Genomic DNA, 22,452 nt, shown 5'->3' on the forward strand with positions numbered 1-22,452 from the left:
AGAAGATGTGGTACATATATACATTGGAATATTACTCAGCCATAAAAATGAAATCTTGCCATTTGCAATGATGTAGATGGAGCTAGAGAGTATCATGCTAAGTGAAATAAATCAGAGAAAGACAAAATACCATACGCTTTCACTCATATATGGAATTTAAGAAACAAAACAAATGAGCAAAGGGGAAAAAAAAGAGAGAGGCAAACCAGGAAACAGACTCTGCAGAGAATAACTGTAGAGAATAAACTGAGAGTTACCAGAGGGAAGGGGGGGGTCGGTAATGGGTTAAATAGGTGATGGGGATTAAGAAGTGCATTTTCGTGATGAGCACTAGTTGTTTTATGAAGTTTTGAATCACTGTATCGTACATCTGAAACTAATATTACACTGTATGCTAACTAACTGGAATTTAAATAAAAACTCAAAATAAAATAATAAAATAATATTCACAGGTTCCAGGGACTAGATGTGGACATCTTTTGGGGGTAGAGGATATTATTCAGCCTATCAAGAAAATTTCTGTTTTTAATTTTGAAACCTGGACCCCACAGTAAAGATTCTCATGCGTTTGGTTTAGGGATGAGGCCAGGGCATAGGCTATTAAAAAGTGATGATGGTAATGCACAGGAGTTTTTACAAACGTCATTCCAGGTGGACCAAGGTGCACTGCTGCTAGGCTTCCCATCTCCCTTTGCCACTGATTTCTCCCTGGATTTCCACTCAAAGACCCTGGCACATAAACCTGGGCCTTGAAGGAAAGGCAAGGAAAGCAAATTTTGGTTATTCCTCCTCCTCAGGAGGCCTTTGCAACTAGAAACCAGATTCCTGCCCTTTGTCCCAGGAAATAAAGACAGAGGGCTGCAGGCGTGGGGTTGACCGAGTGCTTCTCCCTGAACAGGTCTTGCATGTTGGTGAGCTTCTTTTTAATTTGGCATTTATAGTATTCCCAGCCACTACTCAACCCTTTTAATTATAACCCAGATCTCACTCAGTCTCTTCAGCTAGGGTTTAAAAGCTAAGAACTCTCTTGAAACAGCCAACTATTAAAACTTCATAGCCTTTTACAAAATATCAGTTGACAGAGGTATTATGAAATACTGCCTAGTATAATTAAAATGACACTGCAATTGTCAACACCCATGAGTCAAGCACACTGTGTGAAGTGATAGGATCGCACAGTCTGTTCCCTAGCTGGCTAACCAGGCCTGGGGCTTTCCTAATCCATCTCCAAAGCCTGAGGGCCTTGCTATCAGCTACAAGCTGCAAAGGCCAGCCACTCCACCAGAAACTGAGCAGGTCCTGCTTGTGACTTCTGCTCTAGTCTTCACATCTGACAGGAATGCTGGCTGTCTACTATGCCTTCCTGGAGCAGCTTTGAACCGGGGCCAGGTGTTCCATTTCTCCTTTATGACTAGAGCTACAGTGATAAAAAACAAGCCTTTGTTTGTGACTCTCAGCATGACTACTTAACTGTCTGAGGTGAGCATGGTCTTGACCGACATCCTTGAGAATATCCTATCTCCCAGCCCCCTATTACCACCAAACTTCTCCAAGAAAGGGTGTGCAGATGCTTAAATCCCCCAATACTATAGACTAACTTAAGCTACCATCCTCCCCTCTACTCCCTTGAAAGATCACCAATTCCATCCTTGTGGCTGACTCCCATTGTCTATGCTCTATCTGTACTCTCTTTAAGCTCTGTTTTCAGTTTCATGCTGTTGACCTTTCTTTTATAATAAAGTCCAAATTTCATTCTGAGTGCCAACATCATCTGGCCCCTGCCTACCCTTCCTGTTTTATCTCACATGCCTCTCCTCCTCAGTCTCCAGTCCCCAGTCTCCCTGGCCATCTGCCAGCACCTCCAGCCTGCTGGACTCTTCCCTTTGCCAGGAAGCTTCCCCCACCCTTTTCCTATGCCCGGATTCTTCTCACTGCTCATCTCAGCTGAAATGACACCTGGTAAAAGACATCTTCCCTAACTACCCTTCTAAAAGGACACATCATCCACTCTTACTATCCTCTATCACAACACCCAGCTTATTTTCTTCTTCACTTGCATTATTTGAAATTATTGATTAGTTCATTTGCTCACTTGCTTCATCTGTTTTATCCAGGGGATGGTGAGCTCCATGAAAGGAAGGAACATATGTTTCTTGTTCATCAAAGAAGATCTAGCAACAGGAGTTGAATTTATAGACTTATTGACTAGCCCATTCCGTATCACTTCTCCTCCCTTAGCTCTGAGGTGTTTTGTTCTTCTGTTCTTCCTCTGAAACTCCTCCCCTTCATCTGTTTCCTTCACCATTTCTTAAGATTTACCTTCGGCTCCCACTCTTCTCGGGAACTTCTTTGGTCATGAACAACTTCCTCTTTAGCTCTGAGAGCTACATTTCCATCCCACTACTCCCTAGTGGCTGACATCAATGTTTCATGTTGTTGTGCTGGGCATTTCCATCAGAGTGGTCAACTTTTCCCCTAAACCAGCTTTTCTCTTCACTTCCTTATTTCTCTTCATGCTATCTCTATCTCTTCAGTCATTTAGGCTTAGAATCTCAGCATCATTTCTAACTCTCATCCTCTACCTTCATTCAGTCAGATAAAGAGCTACCCATTTACCTCTGCCATTGCTCCTGTTCAGACCTGTATCACTTATTCCCTGGACTATAGAAATCACCACTGAATGGACTCCCAGCAACAGCTTCTCCCCACCGTAATTCATCCTTCTGTCACTGGATTAATCAACATGAACTCAGCTTCACTGTATGACTCCAAAGCTCAAAAACTTTCAGTGGCTCCCCACTGACTATGGTAAAGTCCAAACTCTTTAGCCTGACAATCAGGCCCCAGGTTCCCTTTCTCACCGGCTATTACTGCCCTATCTGAAGTTTCCTTGTTCTAATTAAATAGTGCAACTTCCCATTTTTATTTCTCATTCCCTCTCTGGATTCTCCCACCTCTGATTCTTTGCTTCTCCCATTTTCTTCATCTGAAATGCTCTTCTCCATCTTCCTCTGACATTATTTCAAGGGCCACTTCCAAGTCTACTTTGTCAGTAACAATTTTTTTTTCCTGAATCTATCCAGCAGGAGTAACTACTTCCTCCTCCTGACTGGCATGGCTACCTTTTATGCCACTTTTCTGTGAATTTTAGTTATTTGTATACCTATCTCTCTTTCGGACTATATTTAAATTTTATGAGCATTAAAAAAAACTATGTCTTAACCATCATCACTCCCCTAATGCACGTGTGCATACACATACACACACACAGAGGCATGTTAAGAGTCCTTAATAAGAACTTGTAAATAATAACTGTCCTCAAAATAGTCTATAGAGAACTTATTGTCACACAAGAAAGGATGGAGCAAGTTTATATTATACATATGTCAGAGTAATGCTGTGGCTTATTCTCTGTAGAGCTTGGACCTAACTAATCTTAAACTAAACTAAAACCTAAAAGCCCATGTGATCATCCTCCCAACCATGATTTTACTACATCCTCCTAGGATGAATTTATGGAAATAAACCAGTCTAGATCTAGAAGAAAATATACTATTTACCTAAGAGCACAGGCTTCATCAGTACTGACGCAGTGAGGTTATATAGGCAGGTGTTTCAGTAACGTGACATGGAGTATTTACCAAAGGAAGCTGGGGACTTTCACCAGCAACAAAGGTTCTCTCGCCTCTGAACTCATGTGGCACTTCTTCCCATTCATCTTTACGAAACTTAATCAGAGGACACGTCAAGTAATCATTGTAGTCCCCAGTGGCTAGCACTCACCTGACATATAGTAGACACTCAATATTTCCTTGAAGAAAGAAAGAATGAATGAACTTCTCTATTCCCCTCCCACCTGGGGAAGTCCATATATTCTAATAATAGAAGATATATCTTTTTTCTCACTAGTGACATCCCACCTGCACCCACTACTGCTCACTTGGAAGCTTTGTCCAGGGACATGGCATTATGAGTTTCCTGCTCCACAGAAAAAGTTTACCTCGACCTAGAGTTCTGTATGGGGATAATGAAAAAAGAAAAGAATTTAAAATCAAAGCGACTTTGTGTTGCATCCCAGTTCTGTGACCTATGTTTTCTAATATGGTAGCTATTGGCCACATGTGACTATTTAGATCTAAATTAAAATTAGATAAAATTAAAATTTTTCTTCCTCAGTAGTATTAGCCACATTTAAGTGCTCAATAGCCACATGAGGCTAGGGGTTTCCATACTGGACAGAGTAAAGAGAATGTTTCTAACATTGCTGAAAATTCTACTGGACAGTACTGTTACAGACAAGTCACTTAACCTCTTTGGAGGCTCAATTTGCTCCTTTGTGAGCAGAAAGTCAGTGAGACTAATGGTATCTGAAAAGTTTTGGTTTTTTTTTAAAGATTTTATTTATTTATGTGACAGAGAGACAGCCAGCGAGAGAGGGAACACAGCAGGGGAGAGGGAGAGGAAGAAGCAGGCTCCCAGCCGAGGAGCCCGATGTGGGACTGGATCCCGGAATGCCAGGATCACGCCCTGAGCCGAAGGCAGACACTTAACGACTGCGCTACCCAGGCGCCCAAAGTTTTCTTCTTCTGAAAATTTTGGAAAGTCTAGAATCTATGCCTGTTTCCTTTGAAGCTCTAGAATACAATTGGTTTGCTAATGACTAGAATAGAAAAATGGCCTGAGAATAAGGACAAAAGAAGTTTAACCACCCAACAAGCTCAGGGCAAGACTTGGGGAGAGTGGAGAAGCTGGCTTTGGCACAGTGCCTTGAAGCTTACACCTGTCTCAAACTCATCCTTAGCTTCAAAAATCAGATTCAGCTCTTTGGGTCTGCTCTCTGCAAGGAGAAAGCTGGTTAATCTGATCAACTAAATACCACTGCATTTTAGCATTGATGCCTAAAGGGTCCAAACTCACTGCTCACATGCTGCAGGGCATGAGCAAAAGGCAGGATTTAGCAGAGCTCAGAGCTAGCCCTTGATCTGTCACTGCCCGTCTATTTAACTTTTGACAAGTCACATAACAGGGAACTATTAACTTATATATAACATTATGTAAGTCTATGGACTCCAAGGACATCCCCAACTCTAAGATTCTAGATTGTAGCATTAGATTTTCCAAACAAACAACAGGCCGATGGAGAAGTTGCATTTTGAAGGTAGAAGGAAAAGTCTGGCTGGCTTTATTAGAGATTAGCTAGTTTGTCCATGGAGAAATGGGGAGGGGTAAAAAAAAAGGGGGGGTGGGTATTCTCCTTCCTGAAGCCTTAGGCTAGGTAGAACAGAACAATCTGCCCTTGTTTCTGGTTGAGCTCCCTCCTGGTGATAAGTCACATGGCGGAAAAGGTGTGTTGGGTGCCTGCCTGCCATGTCTGGTTAATGCAACTCCTTATATGGTACTTGTTTTTCTGACAGGTGACATGTTCCTGGACATGGAGCTTATTTTAAGTCAGTTCTTCAGGTGACACTCAGTCTACCTTCTTTTATTGTGTTTCACAAATAACCTTTTCATTGGAAGTTTCTTTCTGGACATGTCCAGCTGTCAGAGCTCCTAGTACCACAGAAGTAGCTCAGACTCAGGAACCAAAGCTAGGGTCCCTCCCCCTCCCACAAACAGGCCCATGTTCTCTGAGAAGAAAGAATTATGAAGGTGAGAGTGTATCCCTATTTCATGTGTGAGGTCCAGTTATGTATCATGGCCATGTTATGTTCCTTACCACACTGTCTCTAAACCTTACAACTGACCTACTTTACAGACAAGGAGAGTGAGGGTAAATAACTGACCCAAGGCTACTTAAGCAGACAATGGCTGAGCTGAGACTAGAACCAGTTCTGGGAGGCTTCAATACCCATGATCTGGTTCCCAAAAGACTGGAGCCCTGCTAAGAATGAATGAGTGTAAGATCTAGCCATTTGCAAGTTTGAGGAAAAGCCTAGGGAAGCAATATATTAGTTTCCTATGGCTGCTATAACAAATTACACAAATTTAGTTATTTAAAACAATACAAATTTATTCCCTTAGAGTTTTAGAAGCCAGAAGTCTGAAATCAATTTCACTGGGTTAAAGTCAAGACATGGACAGAGCTGGTTTCTTCTGGAGGTTGGAAAGGAGAATCCATTTTCCTAGGTTTTCTAGCTGCATTCCTTCCCTACAGCACTCCAATCTCCTGCTTCAGTACACAACATCTCCTGCTTGCTCCTTTGACCGTCTTGCTGCCCTCTTATAAATGCCTTTGTGGTTACATTTAGGGTTACCCAGATAATCTGGGATAATGTCTTCCTCTCAAGGTCCTTAATTTACTCATATCTCCAAAGTCTCTTTTGCCAGATAAGGGAACATAGTCACAAATTGTAGGGATGAAGACATGGACATCTTTGGTGGGGGGCATTTATTCACTACCATAGAGGATTTTTCATTTACCTTGAGATCTAGGAATAGTTCCTGGAAGTACTTTTCAGTTTCCTCCTTCAAGTCTGCTCAGCCTTTTCTTCTCGCCTTGGGTGGGAAGTAAGTCAAAACAGATCCCAGAGGTTATGAGGGGGTAAGAGGAAAAGACCCTTGTATAGAGGCTGTGGGTAGATGCACCCAGGTCTCTTCTTGCCCCTGTGTACCACACTCCCCCTGGGGAGGAGATGGTAGGAGAGTGGGAGGTCAGTATCATCAAGCAGCTGGTGGCCTGAGGGTAGACAGATTATCTCTGTCCACCTGGCAAGACTTCTCACATGGAAGAGGCTCCATTCCCTCCAAACTGTCCCCCATCCTCACACTCTGACCAGGAAAAGGAGCACCTATTTGCTTTATCTACCTAGTATCCCATTGCACTTGGACAGGGTCCAGTTTCTTTCCATGATCTACACAAAGTCCCACAAGATGAAACTCCTGCCCACATTTCCCACCTCAACTCATTTCACTCCCCTCCCACCCACTGTGTTCCAACCACATTGGCATGGTTGACAAAAGGGAATGTTCATGATTTCAGCAGAACCAGCCACTATTTTTTCTGGTACTGCCTGATGATAGGACATGTAGGCAAGGCAGTGGTTCAATTAGTCAGCTTACATTAGAGTCATGGTTTCTACAGGTCATAGGCTTTCCTTGAAAACAGAAATCTTATCTCAGCAACCAACCCCCTAAAAGAATTAAAAATATATATGTATATAAACTAACACCTTTAGGCCACTCAAGTTGTAGCTAGATTTGAAAGTCTTCTTCCTTCAAAGACTAATATATATCTTGCAAAACTGCTTTTGCATCATTTTCCAATACACCATGTATGGTCAGAGGGTGGATAATATTATTATCTTCACGTTATAGATGGGGAGACAATCTAAAAAAATAAAGTCAAACTGCTTTTAAATGACAGTCCGAAGACATAACCCAGTATTTCTGACTCAGAGTAGACTACTCTTCCTTCTAAGTGCTGAGTCAGAGGCTTGAAGATAAATTGATATGGTACACTGTAAAGGAAAAAACAAATAGGAAGGTCCATAAAATGATAAGTAGCACAAATCAGCTGTTGTTAATTGGATGCTAATTAAACACAACTAAAAAAATATATGTCACTGTAGGGTTTGGCTTGGCTCAGAGAGGTAGAAATGAGAGGGTAGGAACTTCCCACGGAATCCAAGCCTAACTGACCTACTGCTTTCTGCCCATTTGTGCCCTTCATCCCCTTCCTGGCACTTCACCTACTTCCTTTTCAACTCCCCATTCTGACTCTGAGGTCAGACAGAGGCCTTTGGGAAATGGGAAGGGTAGAAGGGTTCCTGAAACTGTCTTCTTTCCATGTCCCACCCACTCCTGATAGCACTTCTGAGGGCTGTTGATTAGTCTTGGCCAGGTCGGCCCTGGAATGCCAAAGGCTAGAGGGCAAGAACACAGGCTCTTCTTCCAGGGTTTTCAATGGAAAGGGACTTCCTAAAATATTTTCAGGGGTGCCTGAATGCAAACCTTAAAACTTGGGCCAGTAGCCAAATGCTATGTTTTCTGTTCCTAATGTCCAGATCATAAAGAGGAACATGAACTCCGCTCTCTCACCAACAGGCTCCAAGCCCTACACCATCTTAGGCAGGTCAAAACCTTTCTAAGCCTTATTTTTTTCATCTGTGTGATTGGAAAAACAGTAATACTCATTTTCAGAGATCATAAAGATAAGATAATGTATAATTCAGAACAGTTTCTCAACAAGCTAGAGTTATAGAGTTCATCATGACCACCATCTTGAACATAGTAATTCTCACTAGACATTTATTCAAAAATTGAATGAATGATACAGTAAGTCAGGATAAATCATGTCATCAACATAGCACACATGACTCAAGTCCTGGCATTCTACTCTCCCTTCTCAGGGATAACTTTAATCTTCATGACCCAGGTATAATGCTCACCGTGGGGATAATGTGGATTAGCAGTCAGACTCACTAAGCCTTCAAGAGGATCCAGAAGCCCTTTTTCTGACCAGGCTACAACCATTAATAGATATCAACCAGCATTTTTAAAAATAGTTTTGAATAAAATATTACCAGTAGTAAGAATATTGCTTCAGTAAAATTTTGTTTCCACAGTCCCTGGATGGCTCAGTCAGTTAAGCCTCTGCCTTCAGCTCAGGTCATGATCCCAGGGTCCTGGGATTGAGCCCCACATTAGGCTCCCTGTTCAGCAGGGAGTCTGCTTTTCCTTCTCCCTCTGCCCCTCCACCTCACTCATGCTCACTCTCTCTCTCAAATAAATAAATAAAATCTTTAAAAAATGTTTCCTTTTAATTTATTTATGTGTATTTATGTGTATTCATATACATGCATGAGTATAGCATATTGAATTTAATGGTATATAGTTCCAACTGTGGCTTGTAATCAAAAAACTATGAGAGACACTATTTTTGAATGGGCATAGCTTTGCCCAATCTTCATAGAGCAATAGTTACTACTGATTTTCTGTTTTCCTGACTTTTTGGTTATGTACTTTGACAAGAGGAAAAAGCAACAGTGAGTGTGAATATGAGAACCCAGAGTTTGGGGAAGATTCATGCTCTCAAGCTGCCTGCCTAGGTTAGTTACCACATCCCTCCTTCAGGGAGCAACGTTAATGGTACATTTTAACTAGTGGAACCACTGTGTGACTGATGCCTGGACTATTAAGGTCAGTGGGGATATGGCAATGACTGCATGCTGGCACTGCCATTACCCCTGTGTATGGCACAGGCTGGACTTCAGAGAAAGATCACACAACACAATGTTCTCTTACATTTCTTGCCCAGCAAACCATATCTCCAACTCAACTCACAGCATTTTCTGAACTGAATGGGAGTGCTCACTGTGCACAAGGAAAGGCTCAGAACAGGAAGAGGAAACCTGTGGCAGAGCTAGGAAGCATGCAAGCATTGGGTGATTACCCCTTGTAAGATATTAATTACCTCTCCTGGTCATGTCCATAACTATCCCATGCAGTACCCTAACTCACAGATAAGTATTCATCCTGGTTTGCATTAGACAGAACCTAAGGAAATAATAATGATTCCCACCTTTCTGGGATCATAAAGAAGACTAATTAAGTTAATGTAAAATTCAGGGTAGTTTGATGATGAGAAAAGATGAAATCATCTTTCTCAGGATAAAGCGGTAGTGCTCAGGGGATAGAGCCATGGCCCAAGAGTCAGAAGGCCTACCACGCAGTCCCACTAACCAAATTGGTCTCTATGACATACCATAACCTCTCTGAGTTTCAGTGTCCTCATCTGTGAAATGAAGGAAATAGTATAGGTTATGAGCCAGAGCAAGGAGAGGGTACATTAAACCAACTTGAGGGGCACCTGGGGGGCTCAGTTGGTTGGGCCTCTGACTCTTCATTTCGGCTCAGGTCATGATCTGAGGGTGGTGGGATCAAGCGCAGTTGGACTCCGCCCTCGCAGGGAGTCTGCTTTTCTCCTTCTCCTTCTCTGTCTGCCTCTACCCCTACTCACATGCTCTTTCTCTCTCTCTAAAAAATAAGCAAATAAATCTTTAAAAAATAACTAATTAAAATAAATCAAATTAACTGTTTAATCACTGAAAAAATTTGCATGTAGGTATAAAATAGAGAAACTACCAAAATGAGGCAACTCTGACTGAAGCAAAATGGAGGTCTAACCCCACTTAGATTACTTCTATGGTACACAAAATTCTAAAATGGACCCCAAGATTTCTAGCCCCAGTGTACATACGCTCTCTCCTAGTTATTCAGTCAAACACTAATCTGAGTACTGTGTAAAGGAATTCTGGAGATGTATTTAAGATTCCAAACCCACCAAACTCAAGGTAGGGAGATGATTTGAGTGGGCCTGACCTAGTGATATGAACCCTTCAAGAGTGAGTTTGCTCTGCCTGATGGCCAAAGAGGAAGACAGAGACCTGAAGCACAAGAATAATTCAACACATCATTGATGGCTTGAAGATGGAGGGGACCATGTGGCAAGGAATACTGGTGGCCTCAAGGAGCTGAGATCAGCCTCCTCTGATCGACTGCAAGGAAATAAGGAGCTCAGTCCTATAAAGGTAAACAGAATGAATTTGGAAATGGACTTTTTCTCACAGCCTCTAGAGTCCTCAACCCAGTCAACACCCTCATTTAGCTTGTGACAACCTAAACAGAGAACTCAGTCATGCCATGCCAGACTTCTAACCCACAGAACTATGAGTGACTAAAATGGGCATTGTTTTAAGCTGTTAAATGTATGGTAATTTGTCACATGACAACAGAATTCTAATATACTCCCCTCATCCTATGGTGGCTGACAAAGACACAGAGGGCATCTACTTAGGAGCCCTTTGGAGACTTCTGAACTGGATTGTCCCTACCATCTCTCCTAGCTCCAAGTTCCTATATTCCCCCATTCTACTTCATTCTGAGAGCACATTTATGGAAATCATATTTGAAGCTGTGAGCTATAAGAAGTCTTCATATTTTTTGGTCTAGTGACTTAGGAACCATTAGAAAGAAGTGTGAATTGCTAAGCTATAACTGTATAAACATGGAACAGGGAAACAAACATTTTTCAGGGTTTGCATAGTCTGATGCTACTGAAAACACGGGTACTCCATGGAAGCAAGTAACATATTACACCTGGGCAGGCAGCTGACTGGATGAGTTAGTTTACCTTCTACCTAAATCTCTAATCTTAGAGCGCCAGAGGAGTTTATCCTTTGTTATACCGGTCATCTCATAAAGGTATTACATTGAGAGAGAGGAGTCAGCCCACCTAGGCCACTCACAACAAGAACGAGAAGAACTTGGCCTAGGAAGCTGGTGGAGTCCATCTGTATCCGTTGGGTTGTTCCCTTTGAATGTTTTCTGATGCAAAGGAGGAAATTCATGAGTGACTTTAAATCTCACGGGTGTTCCAATGAAAACAGGAATATTGCCTGTGGAAACATTTCCTGACTTGGAAAAATAGTTATGACCTCTAAGACCCTCATGCCCCAATACTCCCTTTGGTGGAACTCCCCTTTATCAATATGGAGAGACAGCATAATAGTTAGAGACAGAAACTTGGGTTTTAATCTTAGCTCTGCATTTAACTAGCTGTATGTCTTAGATAAGTTACACACTGTCTTCAAGCCTCAGTTTCCTCATCCATAAGAATGAATAAGAGTAACTCAACTAAAACAATAATGCTTACTTCATAGAGTTCTACTGAAAATTGCACAATATAGCATACACAAAAGATCTCATACAGTATTCAATAAATACCAATATGGTTGTAGTAGTTATATTTTTATTATAATTTTTTGCTTAACAGTTTCCATATGCAAGCTCTCCTGGAATCACTCCTTCTCTTTTGGGAAAACCTTATCATCCTGCCTCTGGCCTTGTATTCATTCCTGCAGAATTTATAAAATGCCTACAAATGTAGCCAGGAGTCTTCTAGTAACCAACATCAATGACCTATAAGAAATAACCCTTATTCTCTAGCAATAATTCTCTGGCATGTCAAGAACTGAAAGGTTTCCTGGAGCATTGAGGTTGAGAAGTTTCTGTAGCTGCTTTAGAAAGCTTTGACTATCACAGCTGAGTGACAGAGACTCAGCACTTAAAACAGCTAACAGAAAGCCACTTATATTGTTTAAGAAATAGAGCATGGTAGTGGGGGAGTGTCCTTTGAGGATTAATCTCAGGACTAGTCAGCAGCATGCTGGGTGCTCTGAGGGGGAGAGTGAAGGGAAGGAGGCAGTAGGAGGCTGCTCTCAAATGCCTTCCAACAGGGATGAAGACCTTTTCTAGGGCAGAGCTTCTCAAACTGCCATATGCACTAAAAGCCCCTGGGAATCTTATGAAAATGAAGATCCTGATTGAATGTCTGCATGGAGTATCTCCCAGGTGATGTTCATGCAACTGGCCAGGGACCACACTTTGAGTAACCAAGACCTAGACTTGAAGAGTCACAGCAGAAATGGAAAGAAAGAGGTGTACACAGCAAAAGAAGGTTTGATAGAAGTTAGCATTTGATGAAGTACCAATACTTGCTACAACACGGATGAACTTCCAAAACATTGTGTTCAGAAAGAAGCCAGACACAGAAGAATACATATTATATGATTCCACTTACATGAAATGCCCAGTAAAAGCAAATATATGGAGACAGAGAGTAGATTAGTAGTTGCCTAGGACAAAGAGTGAAAGAGAAATGACTGTACATGGCCTGAGGTTTTTTAGGAGCTAATAAAAATGTTCCAAAATCAGATAGTGGTCACAATTGTACAACTTTGTAAATATACCGAAAGTAATTGAATTGTGTCTTAAAATAGGTAAATTTTATGGTATATTAATAAAGCTATTAATTTAAAAATGTTTTATAGGGATGTTTGTGTTTGAAGCATTGAATATAACAGACAGAATGCAATACAAGAAAAAATTAGTATTTTAGGCCTGTGCCACAGATAGGATGCTCCTTGTTCTCTCTTGCAGCAAGTGTGGAGGGGCTTGGACCTGAGCTCAAAGGTAACCTAGGTACTTTAGACAAAAAGCTAAAGAAAGTCCTTTTAATGACCCCAAACCATACCTTGGCTATAACTATCTTCACTTCAGGGTAGTAATCTGGAATGCATCAAGGAAAAAGACAGAAATCACTGGAAAATAATTAATGTAATAATATAAATCGATGGCTTATCCATTAATTTTTTAATCTTTATTCTTACAATGTGTTTTAACAAGCTTTCCAGGTACTGTTTACGTGTTAATGTTTGAGAACCACTGCCCAAGTTCATGTCCTATATATACTTACCAGCCCCACTTGGGAAATATGTCAATTCAAATATAAGAGCTACAGTGCTATAAATGCAGAAGTTACAGCAAATATGGAGCACAAGGGAGCAATTTCTACCTTCCCCACCTGTGCCAGTCACCACTGATCAATCACTGCACTCTCACAGTGAGCAAGAGCAGCAGGAGTCTTGGGTTAGTCTTCCTATTTAGAAGTCTGGGAGCAGAAAGTTCCACCAGATGCCCTGTACTAATGTGAGATTAGGTGAGGGAGGCTAAAGTAGATTAGAAATTATAACATGGAAGAATTTGGCAGAAGGCAGGAACCTGATAAAATGTCACTGATTCCCCAGGTCTTAGTGGTATGTAGGAGATGCAGAATTTCCTATTGCCCAAAGCAGGGACATGTACTGAAAAACTGGTGGACCAAACAAGGCCTGGAGTTCAAAGAAATAAATTCACAAATTTCTGATACCTCAGATCCAGAATTAATGGCAAAGTGTCAGATGTTAATATGAGGTCTCAAAAGTCCAGTGGAATAAACCACGTCTGTTAGAAACCAATGAAGGTTGCCAGGGGACCAAGAAGGACAAGGCATATCTCAGTAGAGGTCACAAAGGACCTAGAGGACAGCTTAAACCAAAGACCCATCTCCCAATGGCCATATTCAAGAAGAATAAGATTCCTTCTACCAGAAGCCATGTGGAGGAAGGAGAGCTATAAGGAGTTTCCTTGAGAAGAGAGATATGGTCCTAATAGGGAGTTTCAACTCTGACACAACCCAATATTTACCCAAAGCAGACAGATGTAAACTGGATGAGACTGGGTTATCTGTGAGACTGTAAGCTAGATAGCAATTTTATATCAGTTATAGGAAATAAAGTTAAAATTTTTTGGCAGGCATCTGATTTATAACTGTTAATAAAGCTACCTATCGAAAGGTATTGATTCAGATATTTTTTTTCTTCGACGAGTGCGTCCTGGTTCAGTTAAAGTAATAGGGGTGAGAGGCAGAAGCAAAGGTTGGCCCAGGCCTTGGAGAGTTAACCAGCTCCAGGTTTCAACACGAGGTGCCCTTGTCCCATTTCAGAATGCTTTCCCTTCAGCCTAAAAGGTTTCGACAGTTAGTGCCATTTGGTCCAGTCACACACTCACAGCTGGTAACTGGAGAAGGTGAACATGTGCTTCCAACATTCACTTTTCATAGAATCATTAGGTCAAAGATCATCTGACCAAATGCTCTCATTTTACAGATGAGGAAACCAAGGTCAAAGAAGCTAAACTAAGTGTAGAAAGGCTATAGACAAGGCCAGACCTAGAATTCAAATTGCTCTGACTCCAGATCTACTGCTCTTTCTACCATATTGAACTGTTCACAAACCAGAAATGATGGATTCCATACACTGTAGCTATATATCAAAACCCTAAGATTCAAAATAATATCTTTCCTTAAAGTACCTATTTATGTTCATTTCCTTTCTTCCTGCATTTGTTTTGAGAGATGTTAACAGTCTCTTGATGAAAAGTTATTCTGAGAGAAACTAAGACAAAGTGTCCATGATCTATGGCTGCCAAAGTTAGCTCCTTCACAGCTGTACCAGCACATTGGAGGCTGTGAGGCAGCCAAGCTGTCTTTGGTGCTGTATTAGGAGGTGTGAGGGCCTGGAATTCTGCAATTCAAAAGGGCCTTCTGGGTAGCAGCTGTCTTCTCAGAGTCTTTAAAGGACCACCCTGGTTTGACTGAAGGAAGACTTCGCATGTGTCATAGGGCATGAGTTTCAAAGAGGGAGAATCCAAAGTCTTGATAAGTCTATGCCAATGTGGACAAATCTTGGACAGAATTTGGTAACAATGTGGTGCATACCTTATTTCCCCCATCGCCTACAGAATTCTGTCTTTAATTTTAGGGGGAAGAAAAATGGAAATCAAAGCACTACCTGGATAACTTAATCCAAAAGCACATGCTTGCTTTAGTCTTTTAGAATGACTATTCAAGAATCAATTCAGCTGCTGTGAAATGAATGCCATGGGAGCTGTGCCTGGTTCAGGGCACCAGTTTGGAAGCCTACCTGCAACTCACATCCAAAGTAAACAGAATCTTCCCAGTTGCCCAGAGCAAAGGATCCCAAAACCCCTTCTTTGTTAGTGACAGTGAGAGAACCATCTCCTTAAATTGCATTTTCAATATTGATTTGACTGTTGGCTGCTACCATTTATATGTTTTTAAAATCTTTCTCTTCATACACAGGGTTTCTTCCTCCATAATAGCTGGCATAATGAATGAACATGGAAGATTTTCTTCTTTAATTCTGAAATATGTCCCTGACTCCTATTGGTTCTATCAGGAGGGAGGCAAACAAATTCAGTAAAGTTTACACTAAGTCTTGCTTGTTATCTGCTATTAACTTTATGATTACTTTTGGCATAGAGGCAATGTGCTCTGCAATTAATGGCAATTCTGAAAACATCTCTACTACCAATTAACATGCTTCAGATTTTCCACATTTTGAGGTGAGAGGCTGAACAATATTGTATTTCTCTAATGGTAAAGGCTGTAGACATTTCAACACCAAAAGTTCCTCCACAAATGCAAATATTGCCTTGCTAATGCCCAGAATTTCAATTTAAAATCCTCATGCTGGTCTGAACAAAACTGCGCAAACTTTCTCTCCTCTTACATAAATATTCCTCTTTGTTTTCTAGAAATGAGAAAAAAAAATAAACACACACATGCACATAACTCAACCCTCTTCCTTTCCTCTCCTACTGCCTATGCCCATTACTTTACCCTTTAATGCTGGGTGGGCAAGTTGTCTTTACCTGCATCTTACTCCAAGTCCCTGGAAGGAAGTTTGGGAAGGTTGATCTCAGCTGGAAGTCACAGGGAGGGCAAGCAGTATACATTCGCCTGAGAGGGCAGACTTCCTAGACACACGTATCTTTATCTGCTCACTTGGGCTGTCCTTCCTTACACAGTGCGGAAATCGAGATTTCTGGTGGAGTATTGTGGAGCAGCTGTCAGCTCACAGCCACCAGCAGACGGGCTTCCAGGCATATTCACGCCTCAAGAGCTGAATCCTTGGAAGAGACAGAACCATGATAAAGAGCAGAGAAAAGAAAAGCCACCCTAGGTTATCAGGGCCAAATCCCTAGTGCTAAAGGGTTACATACCACCATCTGCACTGGTGGCTAATAAGCATTTTACAGAAAGACTAATATTTGTTTCTAAAAATTCTACTGTTTTTTTTCATAGACAACATTATTTGTACAAGTGAAGTGTTTTCATTTTTAATCTCTATTCTGAATGACTTTCATATGAGAACCATATACTTACAGAATTTAGAGCTAGAAAAAATGTTAGCTCTCATCCAGCTGGGCACTCTCATTTTAACAACAAGGGAAACTTAGTCCAAAAAGCTTAAATGGTCTTCCCAAGTTCCCAGACTAGAGGAGCTGTAGTTATAACTAACTACAAATTACAAGCACAATCTTTCAAAATAATTATTTTAATTATTAATAAAGCAATACATGTTGAAAAAGAGCTAATAAACAATAACACAGAAAAAGGCAGAATATCATAGCAGTGTTAAAAACAAGACAACAGGCCCAAAATGGAGTCACTTATACTAAATCACTTATGTTTATGCTAAGCACCACACTGAGACTTATCATTTCCACCCTCCCAGATATGGAATCTTAAACCAGACAATCAGGAATCTCCTGATCGGCATTAGTGAGGTAATCTGACTGACAGACCCCTACCATCCTCTAAATGAAAGTAACTTTTCAAAGAACCAACACATTTTGTGCCTAACATAACTTCGTTGTTCCTATTCCCTTCTACCAGTGAAAGTCTTCCATTTTGTGTAGCTTCTCAGAGCCCCTTTCCATCTGCTAGAGTGGATACTGCGCAATTCATGAATCAATGGATAAAGCCAATATCCTTACAATTTACTCAGATGAATTTTGTTTTTTAACAGTGGTTAAAGCACAGATAGACTTTGCAGCAAGCAGACCTGATTTTAAGGCTCAGCTCTGTCCTTGGAGGAATTTACCAGATCTCTTTTATTCTGTTTCCTCACCTGTAAACATGTGCATAATAACAGTATAGCAGACAATTAGTAATCTAACCCATCCCTTCCTTATTTGTAACAGAACTCCGATCCTGGTGATGAAAGTAAGGGGACAATTCCCAAACTATGGTCCTTAAACAGGCCTGGGGCAATTTCGATATGTACCAATGCAAATTACTTATAAATACTCTCAGTCAATAGCCCTGTCTGGGTATGGGTTTGAAAGTGTTTTTCCTCTGGCTCAAAACTGCTCTCTTAACACTAAGTGATTTTTTTTTTCCAGTTTTCTACCTTCTTTCTCCATGTTTCAGGGGAGAAATGAAGCCTGATTGGCCTGGAAGCCAACCATGGTGGTCCCTTTCTTCTTGCAATAGATGGTTGGTTTAGGCATGAACATGTAAAGCAATTATGTGCACTATCTTGGGAAGTGGGGGCTTCTGGGAAAGGTTTATAACAAGAGACCCACTGCGGAAAAACTGGTTGTTGCCACACGTGGATGTGATACAGTAGCCATCTCAGGACCATGAGGGGAGCTTGCCTGAGGACCACCTGCCATGTTAAGAATGGCAGAACAAAAAGACAGAAACATCAGATCCTGGTATCTCTGAATTTATCACCCCTGCAGCTACTCTACCATGGAATTTCTTGCAATGCAAAGTAATACATTTCTTTGTTGTTTAAGGCAGTCTTATGTCACTTACAGTTGAATGCATCCCAATGGCACAGTAGTACTTATCATACATGGTTACTATGGATAATAAATCATAAATACAGTAAGAGAAATAGTATATACAATCAAGCTCCAAGAAAGTAATAAATACTACTTTCAATGTTTTTGCAGTTATCATTTTTATTGAGACAATATAAAGTGAAAATAAATGTCTCCCACATTTCCTCATCCTTTTCTCTAGTGACAAAAACTTGTTAATAATTTGTGTATCTTTACATCAATTTTTAAAAAACAAAAATAAAATACTATACATTTTTTCAATTCTAAGAGATTTCTTAATACATATAAACTGATGCCCATAGTAATTTGCCAACTCAGATGAAAATTACCTCTAATCCCAAAGACTGTGCTTCACTTAATAATCTTCCAAAGATGTGTAAATATTGCCTTATAGCTAAAAACATTTGGTTTTTAAAAATTCTCCTTTTAAATGCAGAAGAAAAAAATATACTTAGACATGTCAAAGGACATAAATAACCAGCATAGCCTGCCCTTATGCACCTTAAGAGCCAGATGCTAAGAGCCAGGATTTTTGTTAGAACTGAGTTTTACAGTGTCTGTGGAAGCAGAATGGCAGTTACTATATGGGACTCAGCTGAATGACTGATAGCAATGTCTGGATCTGTTTCCGAAGGAATCTCACACTAAGTCAAATAATCATCGGAACACAGGTTGTAGCTCTTATCCTCTAAGGGCCATGCACTATTCCCTGTTGTAAACAAGTGGGGCACAGAAATTGAACCAAGGTTCAGAAGACTCAAGAAGAAATCACCAAGCAGGATGGGTGAGAAGAGGCTGACCATTAGCCAAAATTTCCTCCAAAAATGACGGGCAGTGAGAGAGAATTTCTGACTGACTGAGATCCAGAAAAGTAAGGGTCCAAGAAGATCTTTTCTGATCTCTCTTCCCTTAGAATTTGTAATGACAAATATTCCCTCTAAGCTTGATAGACCACAGAAGCATAAAAATGCTTGTCCACTGAAGGGAGTATGGGCAGTGATTAAAAATTTCCCAAAAGTTCAAAACTGTCCAAAAACTTTCTGGTTTTAGAATGTGGGTTGGGAAGCACTTCCTGATACTTCAATGCAAGTAAATCTACTGTTTGGGTAGAAATGTGGTGTAATGTGACTTTGGAGTTAAGCCAAAGGTTCCTACCCCAGCTGATCATACAAGAAATTTTGCCTAAAATGTTGACACCAGGACCCTATACAAGCTAACAAATCAGAATTTCTAGGACTGGGATTAAGCATATGAAAGTTTATAGGTATTTATGCATGTGTATATGAGTTTCCTGAGCTTTTCTAACTAAGTCAGGGGTGAGAATTCACTGAAGTAGGCCAAGAGTTAAACCCTGAATTCCCGAATTTAAATTGTGTGACCATGGACACGTTATTCCCTCTCTGGGCCTCAGTCTCCTTTTCTGTAAAGCAGGGATTACAATAGTATAACAGAGTAAATGATACATGTAAAGAACTTAGCCTAAACTCGATAGGTCACATCAGGTCCATCCTCCCTATATGGGATTGTCACTGCATTCCTCTGCAGAGTGAGGTTTGCACTGGCAGAAAGAACCAGTAGGCAGCAGAGTGCTGGGGAAGTTCATTGGTAAGAGAAAGTGGCACTTTCTCTTATCTTGCCCATCAACTGAGTTTGTGAATTCCTGGAAGAAAGCAAGTATCCTGAAATAGCCACTTTAAATGGATACATTAGAAAGAATTACACATTGAGGCAAAAAAATTCTTCTCCTTCTCTTCTCCCTACTGGCAGTCATACAAGATGATGAAAGGGCTACCACACCCTGCTATGGACCTCAGCCAGCCTGTCACAAATGTCTACAGGCAGTAAACAACCATCGAGGTGACCCCTGACATGGAAGATACAGAAAAGCAAGAAGGACCAATGTTCACCTGGCACCAAGCATGACCAGTGAGGTGCCATTGACAACAGGCCACAAATTCCACGAGATTTAATGTTGTGTATCTATTTCCACCATTATACTTAGGATCCCTGGGAACCAGGGATTTTATATATATATATATATATATATATATATATATATAAACAATAGCCCCTTACTGAAAGCCTTCCAAGTAGCAGGCATATATATATATATACATGTATATCTAATTTATTGCATTTAATATTCACAACATCTAAGGGAGGCACTGCTGCCCCCCACTGTGAAGAGGTGAAACCTAAGGCTTAAGAAGGTGAGTAACTTGTCCACGTTCACATAAATCTTGAGAACAGCCCACTTTGGATCTGAGTCTGTGTCTGGCTCTAAAGATTTTCTATCTCAGCCTTAAAAAGTGCTGGACATATAGTACACCCTAATGTTTGACGACTGACAGAATTTGTTTCCTCCAGAAGCAAAGCAGAAGAGCTGGAAGTCAGCATCCATATCACCCTTATAATCCCCACCAGCCCTTACTGATTTCTTCTGAAGCATGGTAAGGAATAAATCCACCTAGGGAGCAGCAAGGTTGCTACGGATTTTTTTAATCAATCTGAAAAAACTAGACTTAGTGATTCATAATTTCATTTGAAAAATGAAGGTAAAACTAAGACATGTGTATCTGCCTTATCTCCCCAACTTGACTGCACACTCCTGAAGACAGAATTATGCATAATATGGTTTGCATTAATCCACAAGCCTAAGCAGAAATATGTGTCATTTTTGAAAAGGGTTCAAGGGCTGGCTAAAATCCTGCTGTGAACTTGGCCTTTTCTCAACATTTTTTACCCATGTGGAATCAAATTAGAATGAGCATTAAGAACAGCCTAGAAGGGGAGAAGTTACAAATGGTAGCACAAGGCATGGATGTGAAAGGGCACAGTAGCCCTGCCAGCCTCTGAGCTGAGCAATGGTGGAAATTTTAATCAGTATCACCTCTGAATGTCTAGTCATCTCTAGCACACCTCACTGGCTGCCCACTTTTTCTTTTGCTGCCTCCAAAACCCCATTTTTAAAGTTAAGTTAGTTCTACAATAGGGAGAGGGGTATGAAGAAGAAGCAGCACGAATAGTCCATGAACAAAGACAAATCTGGAAGCATTAAATCAGAGTATTTTGCACTTGAAGCTCCTTAGTAAGTAGTCAGGCCTCCTGGTTTCACAGACAAGTGAACTGAGACTCCAAGTCAAGAACTGATATGCTCATGGTCATATAATCAAACTAGTACCAGGGCTGGAACTTGAGCCCTGGCTCCTGGCTCCTCTGCTCTTTTGACTCCCCAAAGCTACCTCTTTACAAAGTCAGTAAGAAAAGAACCTACAGACTGGCTGGGTATAAACAGGAGGCTGCCCAGGGGCCGGGTGACAAGAGCAGTGTGGACAAGGAAGCCAAATGTAGGTTTGCCTAAGATGCTCCACAAAACAGTCCAGTCTGGCTCTTCTGGGAGCATGATTTCCCCTGCATATACAACGTTAGGTCAAGGTCCATTCAAGTGGTCACTGAGATTTCACAAAGAGGTGGTTCTGACCATGTGAACTTGGCTTCATTAGCTATTACATGGATGAAGTAAGTTGATCAACTACAGTCAAGAAAACCCAAGAATCCAAGTTTTCAGAAATTGGAGCCCTCCTATTTCCATATAATCAAATCTAGAGAGAAAAAAATGATTTTCAAATTCTGGACTTCTCAAACTAATCAGGAAAGACATTTATGATGCCAACACACACATATAATTAGTCTTCTTTACTGCCTGATAGCAACAAAAGAGAAAAGAAGACCAAATTACTCATGTGTAAATGTAAAATTAGTAGCTTCATAAATCTATAAATCTGAAAAAGCAATAGCTGCACAGATTATCCAGAAGAAAAGAAAGCTTTCTTTCCTTAAGCCTCAAATACTTAAATCTTTTATGAAATTCTGTCCAATTTAAACCTTTCTTCCAGTTGTCCCAGAACAACCTTTCTTGGTAACCTGTGTCAACCTTGAATGCATGTTACAAATTCCCTCCTACTAGCAAATATATTTCTCACTCTAGTTCACTGCCAACACTTCCCTCTATCAAAGAATACACTGAGAGTAGGTCTCACTCTCCTCACTGGCATGTTTCTCATGGATGTTGTGCCTTCCTGATGAGCCATCAGCCTTCTGATGAGCTAGGTCTGAAGGGTTCTGGAAAACCAAGCACACAGCCAGAGTTGGCTGGCCCAATCTGCTGCTGTGATTGCACCTGACTGCTGCTATTTTGGAGGGGCATGAACATCCAAGATGAAGACATTGTCATTACCTGCCTGATCTTGAAATATCTTGGCCAGCCACATGTTCTCCTGTTTTTCCTGCAAGACCAACTTTCATAAATGATCTTGTAGTTTTATCTTCTGGCACCACAGGTGTCAAACTCTGTAGCATAAATCCATTCCTGTTACAAGATCCACAATCCCGGTGAAGTTGGCACTGACCCCCAAA

The 22,452-nt window shown here is 40.9% G+C and overlaps 1 protein-coding gene across 1 annotated transcript in view; it reads right to left on the reverse strand.

Annotated features, from left to right (window-relative positions):
• Positions 1-22,452, reverse strand: part of ANKRD55 (ankyrin repeat domain 55) — a 697,933-nt gene that overhangs the window by 344,089 nt on the left and 331,392 nt on the right. The window contains exons 5-6 of the mRNA XM_034656252.1: positions 16,054-16,311; positions 6,421-6,495 (exon numbers count right to left, since the gene is read on the reverse strand). The gene's annotated coding sequence lies outside the window, so the exon portion shown is untranslated. The remainder of the gene's footprint in view (positions 1-6,420; positions 6,496-16,053; positions 16,312-22,452) is intronic.

This window comes from Ailuropoda melanoleuca, chromosome 3, assembly GCF_002007445.2.
Source record: "Ailuropoda melanoleuca isolate Jingjing chromosome 3, ASM200744v2, whole genome shotgun sequence".
Lineage (NCBI taxonomy): Eukaryota > Metazoa > Chordata > Mammalia > Carnivora > Ursidae > Ailuropoda > Ailuropoda melanoleuca.